The sequence below is a fragment of the Phyllobates terribilis genome, unplaced genomic scaffold (assembly GCF_046119375.1).
Source record: "Phyllobates terribilis strain yellow unplaced genomic scaffold, ASM4611937v1 Scaffold_2__4_contigs__length_985480577, whole genome shotgun sequence".
Taxonomy (NCBI): Eukaryota; Metazoa; Chordata; class Amphibia; order Anura; family Dendrobatidae; genus Phyllobates; species Phyllobates terribilis.
Window position 1 is genome coordinate 642051652 of NW_027362762.1, and position 12017 is coordinate 642063668.

Sequence of the window (12017 nt, forward strand, 5' to 3'; positions counted from 1 at the left end):
CTTTTTGGGCTTCCAATCTGGATAAATGGCCGGAGCTCGCCACTTACGCCTTGGAGATCTTGTCATGCCCTGCAGCCAGCGTTCTGTCTGAACGTGTGTTCAGCGCTGCTGGTGGTGTGCTGACAGATAAGCGCACGCGGCTCTCCACTGATAATGTAGACAGACTCATGTTCATAAAGATGAATAAATCATGGATCCGAAATGACTTTTCTACCCCTGTGTCATCCTGGGGACAGTAAAAGCTTGATGATTTGTTAAAATCACCTCACCAACCGTTTTAAGCTTTAAAATTACTAATCATGTTTATCTGTATCTTGGCTGGAAAATAATTTGGGCTTTGTAGCAGTGTGCAGTACTGATTCTATTAGGCCATCTATACTAAGCTCCACCAGATTTAAAATTACTAATCATGTTTATCTGTATCTTTGCTGGAAAATAATTTGGGCTTTGTAGCAGTGTGTGACTCGCCCCCTGGGCCGTGGGGCACTCGGATCCGGGCAATAGGGAAACGGTGGGAGTAGTAGTGGCAACCCGGTTCCGTGGCTCAGGGTGGTCAGGCCAGTGGTAGTCCGTTATGTACTGATGTTTATGTCCGACTACGCCACCCGTGGATTGCGGTTATTAGGAACCGCCGCTGCATGCAGACCGCTGGGGCTGATGAGGTGTGCAGCTAGGGTAGTGTGACTCCCCACGGGAAGAGTGCGACCCCAGGGCAGTATAGTGGATGGTGGGAGTGATGGTAGTGAGAGTCCCAGTGCTGGTAGTGCTGGAGGAGCAAGGAGCACACAGACAACAGGTTGCAGTACAGGGTCTTTACTAAAATAGGTAAATTGACCCACAAACAGTCCCGGCTAGGAGGGGACCTGGATGTCTGAGAGCAACGGGGAAATTGGCCCTGGTCAGGGTGAGGGTGTAGGCCTACCGTGCTTTCTGCGCTCCTTCTGGCTATCTCCTCCTGATAGGATAACAGCCCACGTTTCCGAGCTCTCCGTGTATTCTCGCCTGTATGGCCTGCGACGTGGGTTCCTTTCTGCTCCCAGCCTGGTACGGCTTTACTGGTCCCTTCGGATGTGGCAGAGCCTCCAGGCTTCTTAGGCCAAGGAATATACAGTCCCTTGCGGACTGGTTCTCTGCTGGGGGATGTGGAATCCTTCCAGCCTCAGACACCAAAGTCTGGTAAAACTAAGTCTTTTCTCTGCCAAGATAGGCTCTCTTCGCCTCTTGTCTCTGGCTTGTGGCTCTCCTCCTGCCACACTTCCTCTTAGGTGCAACACAACTGTCCCTCTCTGCTCTGGGACCTGAATCCTCAGCTAGGTCGTCCAGTTCTCTCTAACCCTGCCCTCAGTACCAGCTTTTATAGGGGCAGCCAGCTCCCCCTACTGGCCTGAGACAGGAGGCATTGCATGCTAATGTTCCCCTGACTAGAGAACCTCCCCCTTGCTCTCAGACACAGCTTTAATTACACTTGTGGCATCCAGGTCAGTGTGACACATTCCCCCCTAGTGAAATTTAGTACTCCGGGACGAAACTGCAAAACAAAGACAATATGCATAACAATAAAACATTAATAGACAGACGACGCACAAATTGAGTTCTTAAGGTCACAGTGTGGTCTGTGACCGGGTGTCCATATCACCAACACAACGGGGAGCCTTAACCAGGTGGGGGTCTGTCCTACCCCAAGTCCTTTACAGTCTTAGTTCATTCCTTGGTTAGGCTCCAAACGCAGTCCATACAAGGTCCCGGTTATAAAAAGTCCATAACCTTTGAGTCCTTACGGTAGCTGCAAGAAACTGAAACACGCTATTAATAATCACGCAGGTAACTTGGCAAACATTTCAACATTTTGCAACAGGGTTATTTACAATTTTAGTACACTCTATATTCTCCAGCGAGCGGGTATCAGTCCCTTTGTGCTCCTGGTTGACCTCCTTAACCCACTGTCTGGTGGTGGACTGACTTGGCTTTCCCCACTAGCGTTAGGGGTACAGCTACCAGCTGGGTGTACAGGTAGGGCAGGCAGCTGTCTGCGGGTCCTTTGGCTTACCGCAGGCATGGCAGGCTCACTGTCAGCAGAGGGTTGACTCTCCTGGGCTGCTGGAACAGGCTCTTCTGCCTCTGGAACCGCTTGCTCCTCTTCACCTTCCGGCTCTGGTGTTGGTTGTTGCTGGGCCAGTTGCAGGAAATGCAGGACGGGTACCACTATGGCATCATTTATGCGAGTCCAGGACTGAGGAAACTCACCGAGAACGGTGCTGATCATTTCTTCCTTGTCCTCTGCGGGTTCAAGGTCACTCTGATCCTCTTCTGCACTGCGGAGTTGCTCGGGGCACCTTTTGAGGTGGTCTCTGGAGACGACACTAGTGGTTTCTCCTCCGTCCTTGGTGATTACGCACACCTTTGGGTTGTCGTGGTCAGACTGCAGTACGGTGTAGGGTTCCCTTTCCCACTGGTCGTCCAACTTATGTAGCCTTCTTTTTCGCTTTAGGACTTGCTCACCAGGTTCTAGGGGACTAGCAGGGGCGTGTTGATTGAAGAGTCTTTCTTGCTTCTTTCTCACCTGGGCCAGGCTCTTCTCCACACTCTCCTGTACCTTCTTGTACTGCAGTTGACTTTCCGTATCCCAGTCCGCATCCGGGGAGGTGTCCTCAGGTATTAGGACTCCCATCTCCAGGTCTACGGGCAGCTTACCCGGTCTGGCTCGCATCAGGTAAGCCGGGGTGCAGTTTGTAGCATTCACCGGGATATTGTTGTATAGGTCTATCAGGTCCGGCAGTTTTTCTGGCCACAGGCTGCGTTCCTCCAGGGGCAACGTCTTCAGGAGATCAATGACTATATTGTTCATCTTCTCACACATCCCGTTGGTTTGGGGGTGGTAAGGCGTTGTACGAATCTTCTTACAGCCATAGAGGTTGCAGAACTCCTGGAAGATTTCAGCTTCAAATGCTGGACCCTGGTCTGTCAGGACCTGTTCCGGATACCCGTGTGGACGGCAGAAGTATTGCTGGAAGGCTCTGGCCGCTGTTTGCGCTGTCAAGTCCTTTACCGGGACCACCACTAGAAAACGGGATTAGTGGTCCACGATTGTCAGGGCATAGATGTATCCTGACCGGCTGGGAGCCAATTTGACATGGTCCAGAGCTACCAGCTCAAGAGGCTGCGTGGTGACGATGGGCCTCAAGGGTGTCTTCTGGCTGGTGCGGTCCTTCCTCCTCAGGTGACAAGGGCCACAGTCTCTGCACCATTTTTCTACAGCTCCTCTCATGCCGACCCAAAAGAACCTTCCTCTTAGTAGGAACTCCAGTTTCTTCCAACCGAAGTGTCCCGCTCTGTCATGGTAGGCCCCCAGGACCATAGCTGCATCCCGCCTTGGGACCACGACTTGCCAGGTCAGCTCGTGCATCCGGTGGTTGACAATCCTTCTGCACAACTTGCCTTCGTAGAGGAACAGCTTGCTCTTCTCCTTCCATAGCTGCTTGGCTTCCTCTGGGGCATCTGGATCTAGGCGGGCGTCTTCCCGGGTCAGCAGATCTTTCACCAGGCGGACTGCAGGGTCACTATCTTGGGTCTCGGCCCAGCTGTGGTGAGGTAGGGGATTCATCATCACAGTTGTTAGATCCTCCTCCTTCACGTGGTGAGAGTGTTGAGCGGCTCCATACCGGTGAAACGCGGGGAGTTCTACCTCCTCCAGCTCTTCTGGGTCTTCGTCACCTTCAGGTAAGTGAGGCATTCTTGATAGGGCGTCCGCGTTGGCGTTGGTTTTGCCTGCCCGGTACTTGATCACGAAGTCATAGTTGGAGAGACGGGCCATCTACCGCTGTTCCAGGGCACCCAGTCTTGCATTGTCCAGGTGTGTCAACGGGTTGTTGTCCGTGTACACGGTGAACTTTGCGGAGGCCAGGTAATGCTTGAAGCGTTCCGTCACGGCCCACACCACCGCCAAGAATTCTAGCTTGAAGGAGCTGTAATTCTCCGGGTTCCTCTCGGTGGGCCTCAGCTTCCGACTGGCGTATGCGATCACCCGTTCTCTGCCCTGTTGGTTTTGGGACAGTACGGCTCCCAGTCCCACATTACTGGCATCTGTGTGGAGAATGAAAGGCTGGCCGTAATCAGGGTAGGCCAGGATCTCATCCCCCGTGAGGGCCATCTTTAACTGGCGGAAGGACTCCTCTTCCGGTTTATCCCACTTGAAGGGTGGCTTTTGACTTCGGGACTTAGACTGTCCGATCAGGAGGTCCTGCATAGGAGCTGCCATCTTAGTGAACCCGGGGATGAACCTTCGGTAGTAGCCTACCAACCCGAGAAACTGTCTCACCTCTTTGATGTTCGAGGGGCTTGGCCAGCTCTTGATTGCCGTGACCTTGTCAGGGTCAGGGGCCACTCCTTCCGCGCTTACCACGTGCCCTAGGTACTGGACCTTTGGTTTCAGCAGGTGACACTTCGATGGTTTCACCTTCAGGCCATAGCCTGCCAGGGCTTCGAACACCTCAGCCAGGTGCTTGAGATGGTCCTCGTAGGTCTTCGAATAGACGATCACGTCGTCCAGGTAAAGGAGGACCGTCTCGAAGTTTCGGTGCCCTAGACAGCATTCCATCAGCCGCTGGAAGGTCTCTGGTGCGTTGCAGAGCCCGAAAGGCATACAGTTGAACTCACTCAGTCCCATCGGGGTGGTGAAGGCGGTCTTCTCCTTGTCAGCCTCTGCCACAGGAACCTGCCAGTACCCGCTAGTAAGGTCCAAAGTAGAAAAGAAGTTAGCAGATTTTAGTGCGGCTAAAGACTCTTCTATTCTAGGCAGCGGATATGCGTCTTTGTGGGTGATTCGGTTGATTTGTCTATAGTCCACGCACATTCTCATGGTGCCGTCTTTCTTTTTCACCAGAACCAAGGGGGCTGCCCAGGGGCTACAGCTATCTCTAATGACCCCAGCTTCCTTCATCTCTCTTAGCATGCCCTTTGCGTTCTGATAATGTGCAGGGGGTACAGGCCTGTGTCTCTCTTTTATTGGTGGGTGGCTCCCTGTGGGGATGTGGTGTTCTATCCCCTTTACTCTGCCGAAGTCTAGCGGGTGCTTACTAAAGACTCTCTCGTACTCCTGTACCACCCGGTAGACTCCTTGTTTTTGGTTCAGGGGAGTGGAGTCAGCACCCACGTGGAGTTTCTGGCACCAGTCCTCCATTTGTTTCTGGGAGCCATTACCCTCCGCCTGTGGAGATGGAGGCAAGGGCTCCACGGCCCTGATAGCTTGGTGTTCGACAACAAACAGTTTGGCGAGTGTAGCGTACCTGGGTAAGTGTACCTCCCTCTCCCCAATGTTGAGGATGCGGACGGGCACCCTCCCATGACGGACATCAACCACCCCCCGGGCTGTCAAAATGGTGGGCCTGCTGTCTGAGTACACGGGTTCTACCATGGCTTGGTAGTCTCTACCTCTCAACCCGATTGCAGTCCGACACCAGATCATCATTTCACTTTTGGGAGGCATGGAAATGGGGAATGGAGCACTGAGTCTTACGCTACCGATCTCACCACCAGACAGTTCTACCTGCTGCCGTCTCATCAGGGCTTTTATCTCCTTGTTGAGGACTCTCTGTTGGCTGGAACTAGCATTCACCGCCACCTGTTGTAGAATTACAATTACCTCTGAAAGACAATTTTCAATTATGTTAGTACCCACAGTTATTTTAGGGTGACTTTCATGACGGTCAATGTCCACAATAATCACTCCCTGTGCCGGCAGTTCAACTTTACCAATTTTAATGGTCATCTCCTTGAACCCCATCTGCGGCACGGGTAAGCCATTACTGGCGATGATGCTCAAGTTACTGTCTGGGTACCGTGTGATATCAGCATCAGTCCAATACTGCTTAAAAAGTACATAAGGGATTGTGGTTACTTGCGACCCAGTATCCAGCAAGGCGCTCATGGGGATACCGTCCAGCACCACGGGTAAAACCGGACGCCCCCCCACGTACTTATTACGCCAATTGTAAGGGCCTGGTGATCTTATGCCTGGGGGTTGGCCCTCTGCCCCAGGTTGGACCCGTTTAAATTACAGTACCTGGAAATGTGTCCGGGCTGGTTGCATCGACGGCAAATGGGCTGTCCATCCTCTGCGTAGCGGTCTGTGGGCCTCCCTCGGAACGACGGGATCCTCCTCTCTCGACGCCACGGGACATCCTCCGGACTTGAAGCCAGCTCGATGGGTCTTGACGGGTCCACTCGCAACGCCTGGACGGTCCTGGTCAATGCCGCAACGCTCCTGGTCAGCTCCTGGACTTGGTGGTGCAGGTCTTTCGACGGGGCTTGGTTCAGGGCCTGTGCATCAGCCTCCACGGAGTCCATAGAGGAGGGCGCCGCCTCCTGGTGGTAGGTGATAGCAGGGCTCCGGGGGTTTATAGCGCCACTGGTTGCAGATTCACGGAGCACCCTTATGGCCCTGTCCTTAAAGTGGGCAAAGGTCAGGTCGGGGTTCTGAAAGAACATGAGGCGCAGTTGGGCCCTGTGGGCGCTAGACAGCAGACCTTCTATGAATTGTTCTGTTAGCAGCTTATCGGTTTCCTGCACACTGCCAGGGTCAGTTTGTTGAATAGCCCTCAAGGCTTCCTGCAGATTTAGGGCATAGTCTCTGATGCTGTCTTGTGCCCGCTGCTTACATCCATAGAACCTCATTTTAATCTCAGCGGAGGTACGTGTATCAAAGGTACCCCGCAGCCGGGCCAGAATACCCTTCACAGTCCTTTTCTCCTCAGTGGGCCATGATTTTACCTCCCTTTGGGCTGCGCCAGTTAACTGCCCTGTCAATATGCTGACCTTCTGTTCCTCTGTCAGGGGGTAAACCTGGAACAAACTGTACAGCCTTTCCTTAAAGTCAGTTAGGGCATGGGGCTCCCCTGAGTACTTGGGCAGCCAGGCCGCTCCAGGGATGTAGGGCAAGGAAAAGGGCATCACCGCTGCTGCAGCTGCGTTGGTGGTAGTGGGCGCCTCTGTGTCCGACATCTTCCTCCCCCCTAGTTAAGCGTGGCCTACCTTCCGACGATCCTCTTCTGTAGGCCGCGGCTCCGATGGGGCTGCTGCTATGGACGAGGACCTGGCGTCGCGTCCTGATGACGTCAGCGTCGCTCTCTCTCCCTTCCAGGACCTTGCGCAGCGTCGGTGCGTGGGGCGGAGCTTCGGATCTCACACGGTTTTGACGTCCACGCCCCTCTTCTTCCCGCGCGGCGTCCTGAAGATGGCGTCCGATGGCGGGAAGCAGCTGCGGATAGCGGGAAGAAGGCAGAAGACGGCGGGAAACGGTCCAAGATGGCGTCTGATGGCGGGAATCGGCTCCAGACGGCGGGAAACGACTCCGGACGGTGGGAAACTTCACCACAGGTAAGTTACAAAAGTCTTTTTCAGGCTCGCAGTACCCGGTGGTTGCGGGCACGAAATCCTGCCGACTACGCCAAAGCTGACTCGCCCCCTGGGCCGTGGGGCACTCGGATCCGGGCAATAGGGAAACGGTGGGAGTAGTAGTGGCAACCCGGTTCCGTGGCTCAGGGTGGTCAGGCCAGTGGTAGTCCGTTATGTACTGATGTTTATGTCCGACTACGCCACCCGTGGATTGCGGTTATTAGGAACCGCCGCTGCATGCAGACCGCTGGGGCTGATGAGGTGTGCAGCTAGGGTAGTGTGACTCCCCACGGGAAGAGTGCGACCCCAGGGCAGTATAGTGGATGGTGGGAGTGATGGTAGTGAGAGTCCCAGTGCTGGTAGTGCTGGAGGAGCAAGGAGCACACAGACAACAGGTTGCAGTCCAGGGTCTTTACTAAAACAGGTAAATTGACCCACAAACAGTCCCGGCTAGGAGGGGACCTGGATGTCTGAGAGCAACGGGGAAATTGGCCCTGGTCAGGGTGAGGGTGTAGGCCTACCGTGCTTTCTGCGCTCCTTCTGGCTATCTCCTCCTGATAGGATAACAGCCCACGTTTCCGAGCTCTCCGTGTATTCTCGCCTGTATGGCCGGCGACGTGGGTTCCTTTCTGCTCCCGGCCTGGTACGGCTTTACTGGTCCCTTCGGTTGTGGCAGAGCCTCCAGGCTTCTTAGGCCAAGGAATATACAGTCCCTTGCGGACTGGTTCTCTGCTGGGGGATGTGGAATCCTTCCAGCCTCAGACACCAAAGTCTGGTAAAATTAAGTCTTTTCTCTGCCAAGACAGGCTCTCTTCGCCTCTTGTCTCTGGCTTGTGGCTCTGCTCCTGCCACACTTCCTCTTAGGTGCAACACAACTGTCCCTCTCTGCTCTGGGACCTGAATCCTCAGATAGGTCGTCCAGTTCTCTCTAACCCTGCCCTCAGTACCAGCTTTTATAGGGGCAGCCAGCTCCCCCTACTGGCCTGAGACAGGAGGCATTGCATGCTAATGTTCCCCTGACTAGAGAACCTCCCCCTTGCTCTCAGACACAGCTTTAATTACACTTGTGGCATCCAGGTCAGGGTGACACATGTGCAGTACTGATTCTATTAGGCCATTTATACTAAGCTCCACCAGATTTAAAATTACTAATAATGTTTATCTGTATCTTGGCTGGAAAATTATTTGGGCCTTGTAGCAGTGTGCAGTACTGTTTCTATTAGGCCATCTATACTAAGCGCCACCAGATTTAAAATTACTAATCATGTTTATCTGTATCTTGGCTGGAAAATAATTTGGGCTTTGTAGCAGTGTGCATTACTGATTCTATTAGGCCATCTATACTAAGCTCCACCAGATTTAAAATGACTAATCATGTTTATCTGTATCTTGGCTGGAAAATAATTTGGGCTTTGTAGCAGTGTGCAGTACTGATTCTATTAGGCCATCTATACTAAGCTCCACCAGATTTAAAATTACTAATCATGTTTATCTGTATCTTGGCTGGAAAATAATTTGGGCTTTGTAGCAGTTTGCAGTACTGATTCTATTAGGCCATCTATACTAAGCTCCACCAGCTTTCAAATTAATAATAATTTTTAGCTGCATGTAGCCCGGAAAATAATTTTGGGTCTCCTAGATGCGCAAGACACATGAGTGCCTTCTTGCTGCACTACCTGCAACATGACCCTCAGATTGTCAGAATTCGAAGTAATCCTGACTACTGGGTTGCCACACTCTTAAATCCCCCACACTCTTCGATCAACCTTTTCATTTTAATAAAGAACAAAAAAATGGTCATTTTTGAAATTATAAGCATTAGCAGGTTATTAGAAACCTAAATCAAACAGTTTTCAACTCAAAACTTTATTCTAGGTGATGTTACATTTGCACATAGGACCCCTTGTTCGAAAGGAGCTTCTGAATTGTCTCGTCCATTGAATTTGTCAGGTTTTGGATGGTTTCTGCTTCAATTGTTTTGCATGAGGACAGAATACCCTCCCAGAGCTGTTGCTTAGATGTGAACTGCCTCCCGCCATCATAGACACTCCTTTTGATGATGCTCCAGAGGTTCTGAATGGGGTTGAGGTCAGGGGAGCATGGGGGTCACACCATAAGTTTGTCCCCTTTGATGCCCATATCAGCCAGAGATGCAGATGTGTTATGTGCAGCATGAGATGGTGCATTATCATGCATGAAAATGATCTTGCTGTGGAATACACGGTTCTTCTTCTTGAACCATGGCAGGAAGTGCTGTTTGAGAAACTCCACATACATTATGGAGTTCATCTTTACCCCTTCAGGGATCCTAAAGGGGCCGACAATCTCTCTCCCCATGATTCCAGCCCAAAACATTACTCCACCTCCTCCTTGTTGGCGCTGTAGCTGTGTTTGCGTGGGGTGTCCAGCAACCAGCCATCCTCCACTCCATCCATCTGGACCATCAAGCGTTGCACGGCACTCATCGGTGACCAAAACAGTTTTGAAGTCAGTCTTCATGTATTGTTTGGCCCACTGGAGCCATTTCTGCTTGTGTGCAGTGGATAGAGGAGGTCGACAGGATGGCTTATGCACAGCTGCAAACCTCTGAAGGACTCTGCATCTTGTTGTTCGGGGGACTTTGGAGGCACCAGCAGCTTGAAAAACTTGTCTGCTGCTATGACAAGGCTTTTTTGCCACTGCTTTTTTAACCTGACGTAATTGCCTGTAGGAAAGAGTCCTAAATTTTCCCTTATCAGCACGCACACGTGTGTACTGTGAATCAGCTACATACTTCTTGATTGTGCAATGATCAGGATGAAGTGTCTTGGCAATGTTGATTGTAGTCATGCCTTGACCTAAACACTCCACAATTTGTTGCTTCTCAGCAGCCGACACATCCTTTTTCTTTCCCATTTTGGCAGAAAATGTAGGCTGCTAAATAATGTGGGACAGCCTTCTTAAGTAGTCTTACCTTTCATTGGACACACCTGCCAAACTAATTAGCACAGGTGTCTGCAATTGCTTACAGTGATATAAAGAGCCCTGACACACATCATCATCAATGAGTTTAACTGACAAACAAACAAATTCTTCCCTTATCACTCCTAAACACTTTTTGCATAATAATTTGTAACACAGTGTACATGTGCTTTTCCACAAAACACCAGTGGTTCACGTAGTGAATCTTACAGTTCTAACTTGCCAACCGTGGTCTGTATGGAGTTGTTCAATAAAGGGCCCAAAATTAAGATAACATAGACGGGAGAGGTCTCTATGAATAGGAATTCCTAAGTATTTGATACCCTGTGAGGGCCAGGCAAAGGGAAAGTTGGACTGGATGGAATCCTGTATGGATTTGGGGAGGGAGACATCGAGGGCCTCAGACTTCACTGCATTGATTTTAAAATTTGATCATGTAACAAAGTGATCTATTTCAGCCATAACAGCAGGGATGGATATATGTGACTGAGTGATATATACTAGGACATCATCAGCAAATGCAGAGCACTTGTACTCGGTGCCTCCCACCTCAATCCACCTAATATTAGGGTTATGGTGAATTGATGAGAGCAGGTGCTCCATCACTAGGATGTATAAGAGAGGGGACAGAGGACATCCCTGCCTTGTCCCATTGGTGATTATGAAAGGTGATGAAAATGTTCCATCTATCTTCAGCCTAGGTGACGTATTGCAATACAGGGCCCTGATTTTGCCTATAAAAGGGTCCCCTAGACCCCTACCCCTAGCTTTTTAAGGGAATAATATATGGCGTGCCATGAGACTCCATGGAGTGCTTTCTCAGCATCCAACGAGAGTATCTAATTACAAATTTTTAACTGCATCTAGCCCAGGAAATACTTTGTGCCTAGTAGCAGTGTCTGCTAGTCAGCGGATTATCCCAGCTGTTAAGCAAGCTACACCACCTGTAGTTTGGACACTTAATTTTTTCGAAGGAAATGGTTCAGGCCCCGGGACACTCAGTGAAGAGGATCGGGGAGACACCCCAAGGCATAGGGGCTGGGACTGGCGGTAGGACGCCTTGCGGTGGACCGCCAAGCTCGATCCTTATAAAAGCTTTTTAACTGCAACAGCTTTAGTGGACGCTACTGGAGCTGGAATTACGCGGCTGCTGGCATGAGACTTGCCCTCCAATAGATCCTTGTAAAAGGATTTAAAGTGTATTCATTCAAATTAGAGAGACAATTTAAATTAAAAAGCTTAGACCTGCCTCCACCACAGGGAGGCTCGCTCGACCCACCAGCGGATAGGCACCAGTACTGGGAGAGGGGGGCTGGCCGTCAGGGTCCACCGCAGCTCTGGCACAAACCCGGCGACACAGAGGTCGCACGGGCAGGAACGGACTGGCCGTGTCGGCTTCGCACTTTTTTGGTTTTAGAAGGTAATGACATGCCTATATCTGTGTCTCCCCCTCCTTTTACTCCTCCACCTCTTTTCTTTTCGCATAACTATATGTACTTGTCACTTTTCCATGTGTTAGTTGTGTCTTCTGAGCAGTTTGTCAGTTTTTGGACACCTTTGAAGGTGTTTTCTATGTATTTCTATGTGTTTTTGTTTGCCTGCCATTGGTTTTAACGGTGTTCGAAGGTGTTCGACGAACAGTACGACGAACAATTCGGCGAACATAC